We start from the raw sequence: 12598 nt of genomic DNA on the forward strand, positions 1-12598 counted from the left end.
CATGAAGGGCATGGCATATCATGCCAAAAGAATTTGGGACTTTATCCTATAGAAAGAGTTGAGCTCTTAAAGATTTTTAAGTGGTGGAATTACATAATCACAAATGTGCTTTAGAAAGATAACATTGGTTGGAATGTGAAGGAAAGATGTGAGTAGAAAGTGGAGGAAGGGAGTCCAGTTAGGGGGCTATTTTAGAGATGCAGGCCAGAGATGCAGAGGGGCTGGACTGGAGGAAAGCAGTGGCGGTGGGGATGTTTCCTTTAGTCATTAATTTAGTGACCATTTGAGGGCCTTCTGTGTGCTCGGCATGGAGCTACAAATAGAAGCATGATTCTCTCAAACTCAGTGTAGTTGGGAGGTTTGTATATAAATATGCAACTGAAATGTGTTGTGATAAATGCAATTATAACTGTAATGCAAGATATAATTGTAGAAGGGAGTATAATATAGAGACAGACTGCCTGTGTTCAAATTCCTGCTCTGCCATTTATAACTATGTGTCATTGCTTAACCTCTCTGTACCTTAGTTTCCTTATTATGAAAGTGGTGATAGTAATAGTAGCAAAATTGAAAGGTTAATTTTGGGACTGAATTATTAGAATGCTTAGCTCAAATGTTAGCTATTTTCACAAAAAGAGAACCCAGCTGAAGCGAAAGGCAGACACTTGACTGAATATTGGGTAAATGGATGATGGCAGGATAAGGATGAGGGAAAACAGTACTACATTTGAAAGCATAGGAGTATGAAACAAGGAATTTTAGGGATTGTAAGGAGGAGTGGTTGAAGTATAGAGTACTTGAGGGAGAGTGGAAGGAAGTGGAATTGGCAGAAATAAGTAGTTACTGGATAATAGTGGACTTTGGATGCCGTGCTAAAGAGTGAGGACCCACCAAGAGTTTTAAAGAGGAGTTCACCTTTGCATTTAGAGAGATCACAACTATGGGTGTAATGTAACAAATGCATCGGAGAGCCCAAATTCTCTGTTGGCAAGATGGCTGAGATAAACTGAAGGCTCTTCTGCTACAAATACCAAACAAAAAGCTGGGTGATACAACACAACAGTTCTTTAAAACATGTTCCTGAGCGTGTAGGAAAGATAGGAAAATCTCCAGGTTCCAGAAACAAAAATGAAACGAAAACCCCAAATTTTAGTAAGCTCTCAACTCATGCCGTGTTGCCCTGGAGCAGGGTGAAGGAGTGGAGTGAGGGGTTATTTCTCGTTTTCTATTTCTAGCTGATTGCGTATTAACCATTCGGAAGAAGGAACCAAAACTAAGACTTCTGTGTATATCTGGGATCTGATGTGCTGCACCCTAGGAGACAGGGTGGGCTAGAGAAAAACCTCCCCACTGACACACGTCAATAAAAAGAAATCCATCTTGACTTGCCTGCACTTTATGCAAAGAGAAAATGGAAGAAAAGCTTACCTGAGAAATTGAAGCATGAAACCTATGCCTCACTCAAATTTGGGATCTGAATTTATATTATATGGGTCAGGTATCCCCATGCTGAGAAATTAATATAAAAGCTGGCTCCACGCCCATGGCTCTGTGGTTGACCTATGAACCAGGACGTCATGGTCCCATTCCTGGTCAGGGCACATGCCCAGGTTGTGGGCTCGATCCCCAGTGTGTGGGGTGTGCGGGAGGCAACCAATTGGTGATACTCTCTTATCACTGATGTTTCTATCTCTCCCTCTTCCTTCCTCTCTGAAATGTATTTAAGAAAATAAAAAGCTGGCTTCAAGCTCGTGATAATCCTGGGTCACCCAGAGAACAGAAAAACAAGACTTCAGGGGAACTCCCATATGTCAGGCCACAAGGGATTCTCAAAGAAGAAATAAGCCCAACTGGAGATGAATTTATAATTTAAAATTACGCACAAGAACAACAGTTTGCTACCACAAATAAGAGTCAGCAGATATAAAAAGATGATTATAGCTCCAAGAATTGGGATCATAGAATGGCAGTTTGAAAGATAATTTAAATGAGCATATTTTAAGTGACTAAAGATATTAAAGGATTAATTGGCATCCAAAGAAATGAATAAGACTTTATGAAACAGGTACATTTGAAAAAGAATTAAACAATGAAAAATGTAGGTTAAAAAGGTCAGTGAATAAATTAAGCATTACTCTACATAGATGAGAAAATCAGTAACCTTGGAGGCAGATATGAGGAAATCCTGAGAACGCAAAACAGTAAGAAGAAGAAAGATATAAAATGTCACGAAGACCCAACATCTAATATTAATTCCAGAAGGAGAAAAATAGAATGAAGGAGATGTGGAATGTAAAGAGATGATGACTTGAAAATATTTTGGAATTAATAAAAAGACATGAATTCTTAGGTGTAAGACTTATGACTCCCAGCAGAATTTAGATGAGCAAAACAAAACCTTACCGCTAAACACACTGCAATGAACCAAAGACACTATTAAAAGCACCAGAAAGGAGCAACAGGCTGTGAGCAGACCTCTCTCAACAAGACAGGCCTGAAAAAAATGGAAGAATATCTTCCAAGTGTTGAGAGAATTCTGAGTTTCATACTCAGTTAAGTTATTCAAGATTGAAGGCAAAATAAAAATATTTTTAGATAAAAATATAGAGAATTTATCACACTTTCTGAAAGAACTATTATACTAAACAGTGTACTTCAGGAAGAAAGAAATGTAACTTAGGAGATAGAGTAGGATACAAGAAGTCCTGGTGAACAAAAATTGGTAGGTAAACTTAGCCAACATTGACTACATAAAACAAAAATAATTATGACAATTTGTGGGAGCTAAAACCGAAGTGGAACTAAAATACCAGGCAAGGATAAAATGTAACCTGGGGACTGATCAGCATTAAAGAGTTCTAATGGTCTATGTATAGTTCAGGAGGAGGACAGAGATATTGATTAACTTTAGGCTTTCAGTCAGATGCATATTAAAAATTTAAGGGTAACCACTAAAAGAAAAGAAATATGATATATAACTTGATCTACTGTACACACATAGAACGATACACCTCCCAAATTAGAGAATATATATCCTTTTTAAACAAATGTGGGACATTTACATAATTAGGCACAAAGAAAGTTTCAACAAATACTCAAGATTGATATATAAACCATGTTATCTGACTCAATACAATAACATTAGAAATTAATAACACCTATAATCAATTTTCCCTGCCTACAAGTCCTTGTTTGAAAATTAAAAAGCAAACCCCAAAACTAAAGTACAAATGAAAAACAAAATCATGGGAATTGGAAAACATTTAGAATTTAATACAGCTCAAACCATACTAAGGAAAATTTAAGCGCCTATATCATATTTCATTGAATCTTAAGGTGCTCTGGCTGATAAGATGAGCTATTATTTTCCAAATACAATGCTTTCCTACAACTTAGACTTTTTAACTTTATACTTATGAAAGAGCTCATAAATTTATTTAGATGTAGATTTAATGTATCACTTATGTACATGTTTACAAAAGAAAATGAATAAATTAGTGGAATATTTCTGTGACTTCCTCATATTCAGGATTTGATTCTTCTAAATCATTTTTTTTTTTTTAATATATTTTATTGATTTTTTACAGAGAGGAAGGGAGAGAGATAGAGAGTTAGAAACATCGATGAGAGAGAAACATCGATCAGCCGCCTCCTGCACATCTCCTACTGGGGATGTGCCCGCAACCCAGGCACATGCCCTTGACCGGAATCGAACCCGGGACCCTTCAGTCCGCAGGCCGACGCTCTATCCACTGAGCCAAACCGGCTTCGGCCTAAATCATTTTTTGACTGAATCATAGAGGTTTTTGTTTTCCTACATAGTATTGCTCAACCATTGAGCCACTCTGGTCAGGTGATACAGCATTTCTTAAAAGTACTTCACAACTATCTCCAGCATTTTCTTTCAAACTTCTGGCTCCCATAAAGTTTTGATGCTAATGCTTTATTGAGCTTGCCAGAAGGTATCCACAAAAGTTTTTTAGATGAGACCCAGCTCTTCCTCAGATGGTCTGTAAAAGTTTTATTGGTTAACATTGAGAGGTTACAATTGTCCAATCATGCCATCAGGGTTAATTGGCAAACCACTATACAGTTTTTGTAAGCTTCTTCTTTAATTATCTTATGTTCATACCTATGTAAGCAATGAGAGTGGCATCACTGCTGCTGGCTGGCAGTGATTATAAGATTCCAATTGTAGGAAACGTCCCAATTTCAGAGATGTTAATATGGAAAAATGTATGTCCTAGAATCTGTAAGGTACTTGAAGACCGAAAACTATTAAGTGGCTAACTGGAGAAGTTAGAAAACTCACAGCAGATTAAACTTAAAGGAAGTAACAGATCAGAAAAAGAACAAATTACTGAATAGAAAACAAGATAATCAAAACCAAATCTAGTTGAGGAATTAACATAGAATCGATATTATAGCCAAGTCTCTGGCAAAATTGGTCAAGGAAAAATAAAAAGCAAGAAGGCATATATAACGTTAGGAGTGAAACAGGTAATACATCTCTAGATAAAGATTTTTAAAAGCCCATTAACTGTAGAATATGGCAAACTTTATGCCCATGGATTTGAAAAATTATATAAAATAGTCAATTTTTAAAAAAATATAACCTGACTCAGAAATAAGTGGAAAATGTGAATAGAAATGAACTAAAAAACCAAATTGAGTAAATAGCAAAATCTACCCACTAAGTAATACATGGATACAACGAGCTAAATTCAGTTTATGCAAACTACAAATGGCCCATTTTCTCCCACAAATATGTGAAGAAGAAAAAGCAATAGAAGGGAAATCTGCAGTTTAAGTGTATGAACTTATTTGGATCCTGATTTGAAAAACTATAAAAGCATTTGATTGGAATTGAATACAGGTTGGATTTTCTTTCTTTCTTTTTTTTTTTTTTGTATTAAAGGTATTAAGTTTTTAGTGTGACAGTAGTTTTCTGGTTACATGTTTTAAAAGAACCCTTTAAGAGAGATGCTAAAATGTTTCTGGGTAAGGTGATATGATATCTGGAATTTGTTTCAAAATCATTCAAAGGGAGAGGGGGCAGGTAATGATTATGGGAATAGATTTAATAAGATTGGCAAATAATTGATTTTTTGGACTCTTTAATTATTTAACACTGGTTATTCAACTATGTTGACACCAATACCTGTTTTAATTAATATTTATAATAGTTTAATATTTGATAAACAATGTGTTCCGAAATTATGTTAACTGTTCTTAGTCACTAATCATCCTTATTGATAAGTTCCACTTTAAAAATAGTTCCTTTCTGCCCTAGCTGATTTTGGAACACATTGATTATCAAAAATTAAACTATTATAAATATTAATTAAAACAGGTATTGGTGTCAGCATAGTTGAATAACCAGTGTTAAATAATTAAAGAGTCCAAAAAAAAAAGAGTAGACTCCAGTAACATGCTGTCATATATTTGAATTTGGTAGATGACAGGTGGCATTATAAATCATTTGTGGATGTTAAATTTGTATATTATTATAGCAGAGAGGGAGAAATCAATGGTGCTGGAGAGAGTGGAGAAAACTGAATGAGCTACGTTCATGAAGAAGTGAGAGCAAATGAGATCTGGAACACCAGGGGGAGATTGATCTTACACTGGAATAGGGGATACTTCTCCCATTCTGGTGACTAGGTACTTATTACTCTCTTATTTTTGGACAATTTTAATTGTTTAAAAGTTAAGTTTTCTAGTGAATCAAAATCTGCTTCCCCAGTTTCAGTGTTCTAGTATTTATTTATTTTTAATATAATTTTATTGATTTCAGAGAGAAAGAGATAGAAACATCAATGATAAGAAAGAATCACTGATCGGCTGCCTCCTGCATGCTCGGTACTGAGGATTGAGCCCACAACCCAGGCATGTGCCCTGACCTGGAATGGAACCGGTGACCTGCTGGTTCATAGGTCGACACTCAGCCACTGACCCACACTGGCCTGGCCAGTGTTCAAGTATTTAAAGACCATGATTATTTCTGCCTAAATTTTTAGGTTAAAGTTCTCAAATTCATTTCTTTGGTGCTCTTCCTTCCTATCTCAAGATTGTGGTCAGACCACATAGAGTTCTTGGAATATAGTATGCTTTTTGAAACCTTTTTGACCTTTTGTCACCTATGATTATTCTACTTATGATACTCCTTCTTCTTATCCTCCTGTCAAAATATTCATCTTTTAAACCCAGGTGAAACAAGTGCTCTGTGAAATTTTTTCTCACTCAAATATGAGTCACACCATCCTTTGTGCCACCACGTGAGTATATGCATCTGCCATGTCAGTGGATTTTAGTTCTATGTTTGTGTGTCTGTTTCCGGTAGTACACTGAACTCTTTGAGGTCAGGGATTATGTCTTTGTGTAGTCAGCACTTAATGTGGTACCTAGAATGTATTAGGTACTCAGTAAATGTTTAATGAAGGGAAAAGATTCCTAAAAAAGACCTTAAAGTTTTTGGTCCTATGTCATAATTTCTTTTTTTGTGTGTGTCATAATTTCTTTACCCTTCTGGTCATCTTTAACGATGCCACTCAGAACTGACCCTTATACTTTAAATAATGGCTGACTAATGCAAAGTATAATGCAGCTTACTGTCTCTTCATCTCGATGCTAAATTCTTATTACTACTACCAAAAATTACATTGGCCTTGCTCATACTGAATTTGTAGAAACAAAATTGCTTCCCCCTTCCTCCCACATGAACTGCTGTTAAGCCAGTTTTTCTCATTACATGTATGTACAATTAAATTTTTAAGCCTGAAGATAACATATCCAATTTTGGTTTTTATTTTTCTGAATAACAGTGAACTTATTTTCCCTTTATTTCCTTCAATTTTGTCATTTCCCTCGTGCTTGTCTAGTGTTTCGTTCTATAAAATCTATAATAATAAAAGTGTAATCTGTTAATTAGACCAGACAGCTGAACGACCTTCCAGACATCCTTCTGGATGACCTTCTGGACGAAGCTGCAGCTCTGAGGACCTAGCCCTTTGCACGAATTTTGTGCATTGGGCCTCTAGTTATTATAATAAAACTGCAAGCCCTGGCTGGTGTGGCTTAGTTGGCTGGAGCGTCCCGTATACTGAAGGGTATAGTGGGTTCATTTCCCTGTCCAGGAACATACCTGGGTTGTGGGTTAGATCACTGGGCAACCAATCCCTTTTTCTCTCAAGGTGATGTTTTTTTTCTCTCTCTCTCCCCCTACCCCTGCTCCCACCCCTACCTACCCTCTGAGATTTGTCAGTCTGTTTCATGTTTCTATGTCCCTGGATCTGGATCTATTTTGTTCATTAGATTCTACATATGAGTGAGATCATGTGATACTTGTCTCTCTCTGACTGTCTTATTTTGCTTAGTATAGTACTCTCCAGTCCCTCCATGCTGTCTCAAAGGGTAAAAGATCCTTTTATATAGCTGCATAGTATTCCATGGTATAAATGTACCACAACTTTTTTTATCCACTCATCTACTGATGGGCACTTGGGCTGTTTCCCAATTTTATTAGTAGCTATTGTAAATTGTGCTGCTGTGAACATAGGGGTGCATACATTCTTTCTGATTGATGTTGCAGGTTTCTTAGAATCTATTCCCAGAAGTGGGATCACTGAGTCAAATGGCAGTTCCATTTTTAATTTTTTGAGGAGACTCCATACTGCTTTTCATAGTGGCTGCACCAGTCTCATTCCCACTAGCAGTGCATGAGGGTTCCCTTTTCTCCACATCCTCGCCAGCACTAGTCATTTGTTGATGATAGCCATTCTGACAGGTGTGAGGTGTACCTCATTGTTGTTTTAATTTGCATCTCTCTGATGATTAGTGACTGAGCATTTTTTTCGTGTCTCTTGGCTATCCTTATGTCCACTTTGGAGAAGTGTCTACAAACATTTGATAAGTTTTTTTTTGTATGTGGGCTATGATATTTTGGTTAGTTCTTTGCCAAAGGATAGTTTTATTTTTTAAATTTATATTTACTGTTGAAAGTATTACAGATGTCCCCCTTCCCCCCATTGACTCCTTCTAGCCCGCCCTCACCCCCTGCCCCAGGCCTTTACTACACTGTTGTCTGTGCTCATGGATTATGCATCTATGCACATAAATTAATCTCTTCCCCCCCATCTCCCCCAACCCGCTTTCCCTCTGAGATTCCACAGTCTGTTCCATGCATCTGTCTCTGGAGCCAAAGGATAGTTTTAAAACACAAATAGTGTTTAAGTTAATGCAGTAGTTATCTGTGGTGTTTGTTATGGTACTTAAGTAATTAGTCTTAACATTTGATGTTAATATTTTATTAGCTTTTAACTTTTTCTCTGTGTATTTCCTCTTCTTCCCAGGTAAACACTCTTTATATTACCAACTGTAAATTGTTACTTGTCTTGGGCAAGTGGGTAAATGAGCAGTTGCATTAGTTGGTACTTGGCTGCCATCTGCACTCTTGGAGAGTTAGGGATAAACCAAAAAATAGTAAATAAAATAGAAACCACTTTACTTTGATTTTAAAACACATTTGTGGTTCACTCCCTGTGTTTCTACCTTTTTACTTCTTCTGGATGCTTAATTTAACATTCAGATTTCTCTTTTTGCATATTCCATTTGACAGTGGTTGCTTGGAAGATTAGTGAGTAGTATAAGCAGGTAACCTTGAGATTAATACGGATAATGGCCCCTTGTTTCCTGTGTATCCCTGCATTTACATGTGTTTTTCTGCCTCTTGGGGTTCTATGCAGCACTTGGGCATTTAGTTTTACAACTCTCTGACATTCTATAATTGTTTCACTCAAATATATTTTTCATTCCCTCGTAAGGTTGTAAGTTTCTTTAGGACTTGGACCATTTATGTTCGACCTTTATTATATGCCTTTCTTGACTTTCTTAAAGGAATACTCTCTACTTTTGTCGTCTTCCTCATTGCTCATTCCTCGTTAGTAATGGTGTCTGTTTTCATGATGAGAATTTTATATTCTCCACTGCTTATGAAGAACGTAGATTTTGCTTCTTGCTGTGATGGAACAGATTGAAGCAGACCAAAACTACTGCTGAGAATAATTAGAAAAGCCTGATTTAGAAAAAAATCTATATGAAGGCATTGGTAAGTTGCCAAGGCAGCCAGGACCTTCAGACATTTGTGGATTCTTGGCAAAGGGAGAGTGCAGCTATTAAGAAGCAGAAAAGCCAGCGGAGCTTTCTTCATAGAGCTAGAGATTTAAAAAAAAAAATGTAGTTCAGGGCTGCCAAGGCAACCAGAACTTGAGAGGCCAGATACCAGAGAGAAAGGAGGTACATCCCCCTCCCTCTGCCCCCTCCACCTGCTTTTTTCTCTTGAGGCGTTTGCTGAGTCTTAAACTGTGCAGAGTAAAAGGCTAAGAGGTTTCACAGAAAGATACGGAAAAGCAAAGCATTTTTTAGCAGTTCTGCAGTGTTGAGGAGAAAATGTTAGGACCTTCTAAGGAAGGCAGGCTTGGTAAACACCCCAGACTCATTTGGACCCTCGAAAGGCTACAGACCAGGGTAGAATGAGCTTTACAAGCTTTGCGAAGATTGCAGCCTGCCTTGGATCAGCTCATGTCCCGCCCCCATTCTAACTGCCTAATCAGAGAACATGGTGAATCCTCTGTAGGAATATAATATCATCCAGAACCTCTACAGTTTTTTATATATGTACAATGAATGACTTTCTAAGAAAATTACCAGGTAAACCAAGAAACCATGCCAGGCATATACATAGACAGGATAGAAATATATTCATAGTCTCTTAGTTATCTGGTAATTTACTCAATCAGTCTCTAGTTGAAGGACAGGTTGTTTACAGTCTTCAGTATTGAGTGATTTGCAGTGAACATTCTTATGTGTACATCTTTGTACATCTGTATGATACTTATCTTTAAGATAAAGGATGCCCTTGTTAACTCTTGCCTTCATCAAACACTTTTTTATCTTTGCCTATCTGATACATAAAAGCATTTTGGTTTAAAAGGTTTTAATCTCTTGAAATATTAATGAAATTGAACAGATTTTAATATGTTTATAAATCTAAAATGTCTTTTGCTCATCTTATATGGCTTTAAAAATTATTAAAGAGGTCTTTAGGCTTTTAAAAAATTATTAAAGAGGTAATAAGACATAGTGAGTGAGAACACAGATCCTAGAGCTAGATTGCCTGGGTGTAAGTCATATAGCTCTTTCCCTTACAGCTTTGTAGCCTTGGGCAAATTAAAGGCTCTGTGCCTCTGTTTCCTCATTTGTAAACTGGGATAATAGTATCTCCCCATTAGATCATCATGAAGATTAAGTGAGTTAATTATGCAGTCCTTAGAAATGGGCTTGGTATAATGTGTTACATAACGGCCCGCTATCATATGATGCTGGTGGTGGTGACAGAGATGGAGATTAGCTAAAGAGATTTTTTTATTGGCCCAAGGGCAAATAGCTGGTAAGTGGGAGTATTCAGTCATTCTGCTGCACTGATAAGTTGAACCTACAGAGTAAGAAACTCAAACATAGTAGTCAGGGTAGCATCTTCCCATTAAAGTTCAGTGAGGTTCTTTTTCTAATTTTGTATTGAGCGTGGATGCTTTGACAATGAATGACACTTCATTCCTGAGGGTTTGGTGCAGTTAGCAACATGTCTTGTAGTTTGTTTTGTTTGTTTGCCTCTATTAATATCCAGTAACCACGCCCCAGAGAAAATCCTTTTTAGGAAGGACCTTCAAGGAAGTGTAGCTGCTCCTACAGTTTACATTACACTGAATGCAGTAGTCAGCTTAGGTTACTAGCCACAGGTCTGTGTCATTCTTAAGGCATCATATTGTTAGAGTTCCCCTTCCTGTTAAACATAATAGTCAGAGGACAGACATCCAGAAAGTACTTGAACCAGATTCATTTACAAATACCAAAATATTCAGCATCTCCATGTCACCTAAAGTCCTTGCTAGCACTTCTCTGTGAGATGAAGGAAGGGTGAGTGGTTGCTTCTGTGCGACAGAAACACTTGAAAACCCCCCGTAGAAGCTGGTGGAGGGATTGGTGAGATTGGGAATAACTCCCCTGGACTAAGGTTCTTTTCTGGTTCTTTTGGCATCTTGTTGCTCTGCTTATTATTATTAAAAAAAAAAATAATTTGGGGTTTTTTAGAGCAGTTTTAGCTTCACAACGAGAGAAAGGTAGAGAGATTTCCCATATACTTCCTGCTCCCATACATACATAGCTTCCCCCATAATCAATGTCAGGATGGTAGACTTGTTACCAAGGGTAAACCTACAATGATGTAAGCACCTAAAGTTCATTAAATTCACTTTGAAATATTTATTTAGAAATAAGTTCATAAATAAGGCCAAGTAGGTACTCCACATACTGACTGAAATCTTACTATGCCTTGACTTATTTGAGAGTAACAAAACTGGGCAGGGGTAGGGGAGGAGTACCAATTTACATTCACCAAATACTGCCAGGATGGACAGGGGTGGGCAGCACACAGAGGATTCGTAGGCAGAGAAGTACTCTGTGCAATATTATAATGATGGACATATGTCACTATACATTTGTCAAAATCCACAGAACGTACAACACCAATGTATAGTGGAATGTTTTATCTCCCATACCGAGGGTCTAACAGTTCTCTAGTACTTGGTAGACCTTTAAGTTACTCTAATTCTACATCTGCATTAGATGCAATGTTTCTAAGTATCTTCCACTCTTCTCAGATGTCCTAAATAAGAGTCTTTGTAAAATAGTTGAGACAACTGAAAAATGACGAAGTCAACTTTTCTGCAACAAGTATTTATCAACCTCAATGGGATGTAAAGTTATTAAAAAGTAAAAATAAATACTGTTTCAATCACTGAATATACATAGGGGTCTTTAGAAGTGTCATGTACACTTACGGAGTTTATGTGTACTTTCCCCCTCCTTTTTGACAACATTTACAACTTATCTTTTATTCCTGTTCTTAACTTGGATTTAATCATCTATTTATATAACCAACATATATTGTGTGCCTCCTGTGGCCTGAGTATCTCGGATTCAAAATGTTAGCTAAAAACACAGCAGAACAGATTACAACATATATATTGTAACTAGGGTCAAGAGAAGCAGTGCTTTAGAAAGATGCTTATGTGCAGTCTCTGGAGAACCTTGAATGACATGTTGAAGAGTTTTTACTTGATTGGCAGATCAAAACCACTGAAGTCTTTGAGGATAAAAAAAAATCTGGTTCTATACTGGAAATATTTACAGCTTGTGTACAGGAAAACAATCTGGTGACAGCGTTTAAAAAGAAATAGAAAAATAAAGTATTCTGAACAAAACTTTAGCTCACTTAAAATGTTACTTGGTAACACTGAACTAAGACCTTTAAATAAAGTGTTTCCTTAAGGTCTTTTAATATGTTAACTTTACCAGTCAGGCCCTTCCAGACCACTCTATATAAAGTAATCTTTTTCTTCCATTTTACATTTATTTTCCTCCATAGCACTTAGCACCATCAGTTGTATTATATACACTCATATATTTGTTTATTGTCTGTTTCCCTTCACAGATTGTAAACTCCATGAGAGCTAGGATCTTATTTGTCACTGCTTCTCTA

General features: G+C 36.9%; 1 protein-coding gene across 1 annotated transcript in view; it reads left to right on the top strand.

Moving 5' to 3' along the window:
* The window catches only part of RNF169 (ring finger protein 169), a 59083-nt gene that overhangs the window by 5199 nt on the left and 41286 nt on the right, over positions 1–12598 (top strand). The window lies entirely within an intron of this gene.

Source organism: Myotis yumanensis, unplaced genomic scaffold, assembly GCF_028538775.1.
Source record: "Myotis yumanensis isolate MYYU_CA2020_CCGP unplaced genomic scaffold, mMyoYum1.0.hap1 SCAF_10, whole genome shotgun sequence".
Lineage (NCBI taxonomy): Eukaryota > Metazoa > Chordata > Mammalia > Chiroptera > Vespertilionidae > Myotis > Myotis yumanensis.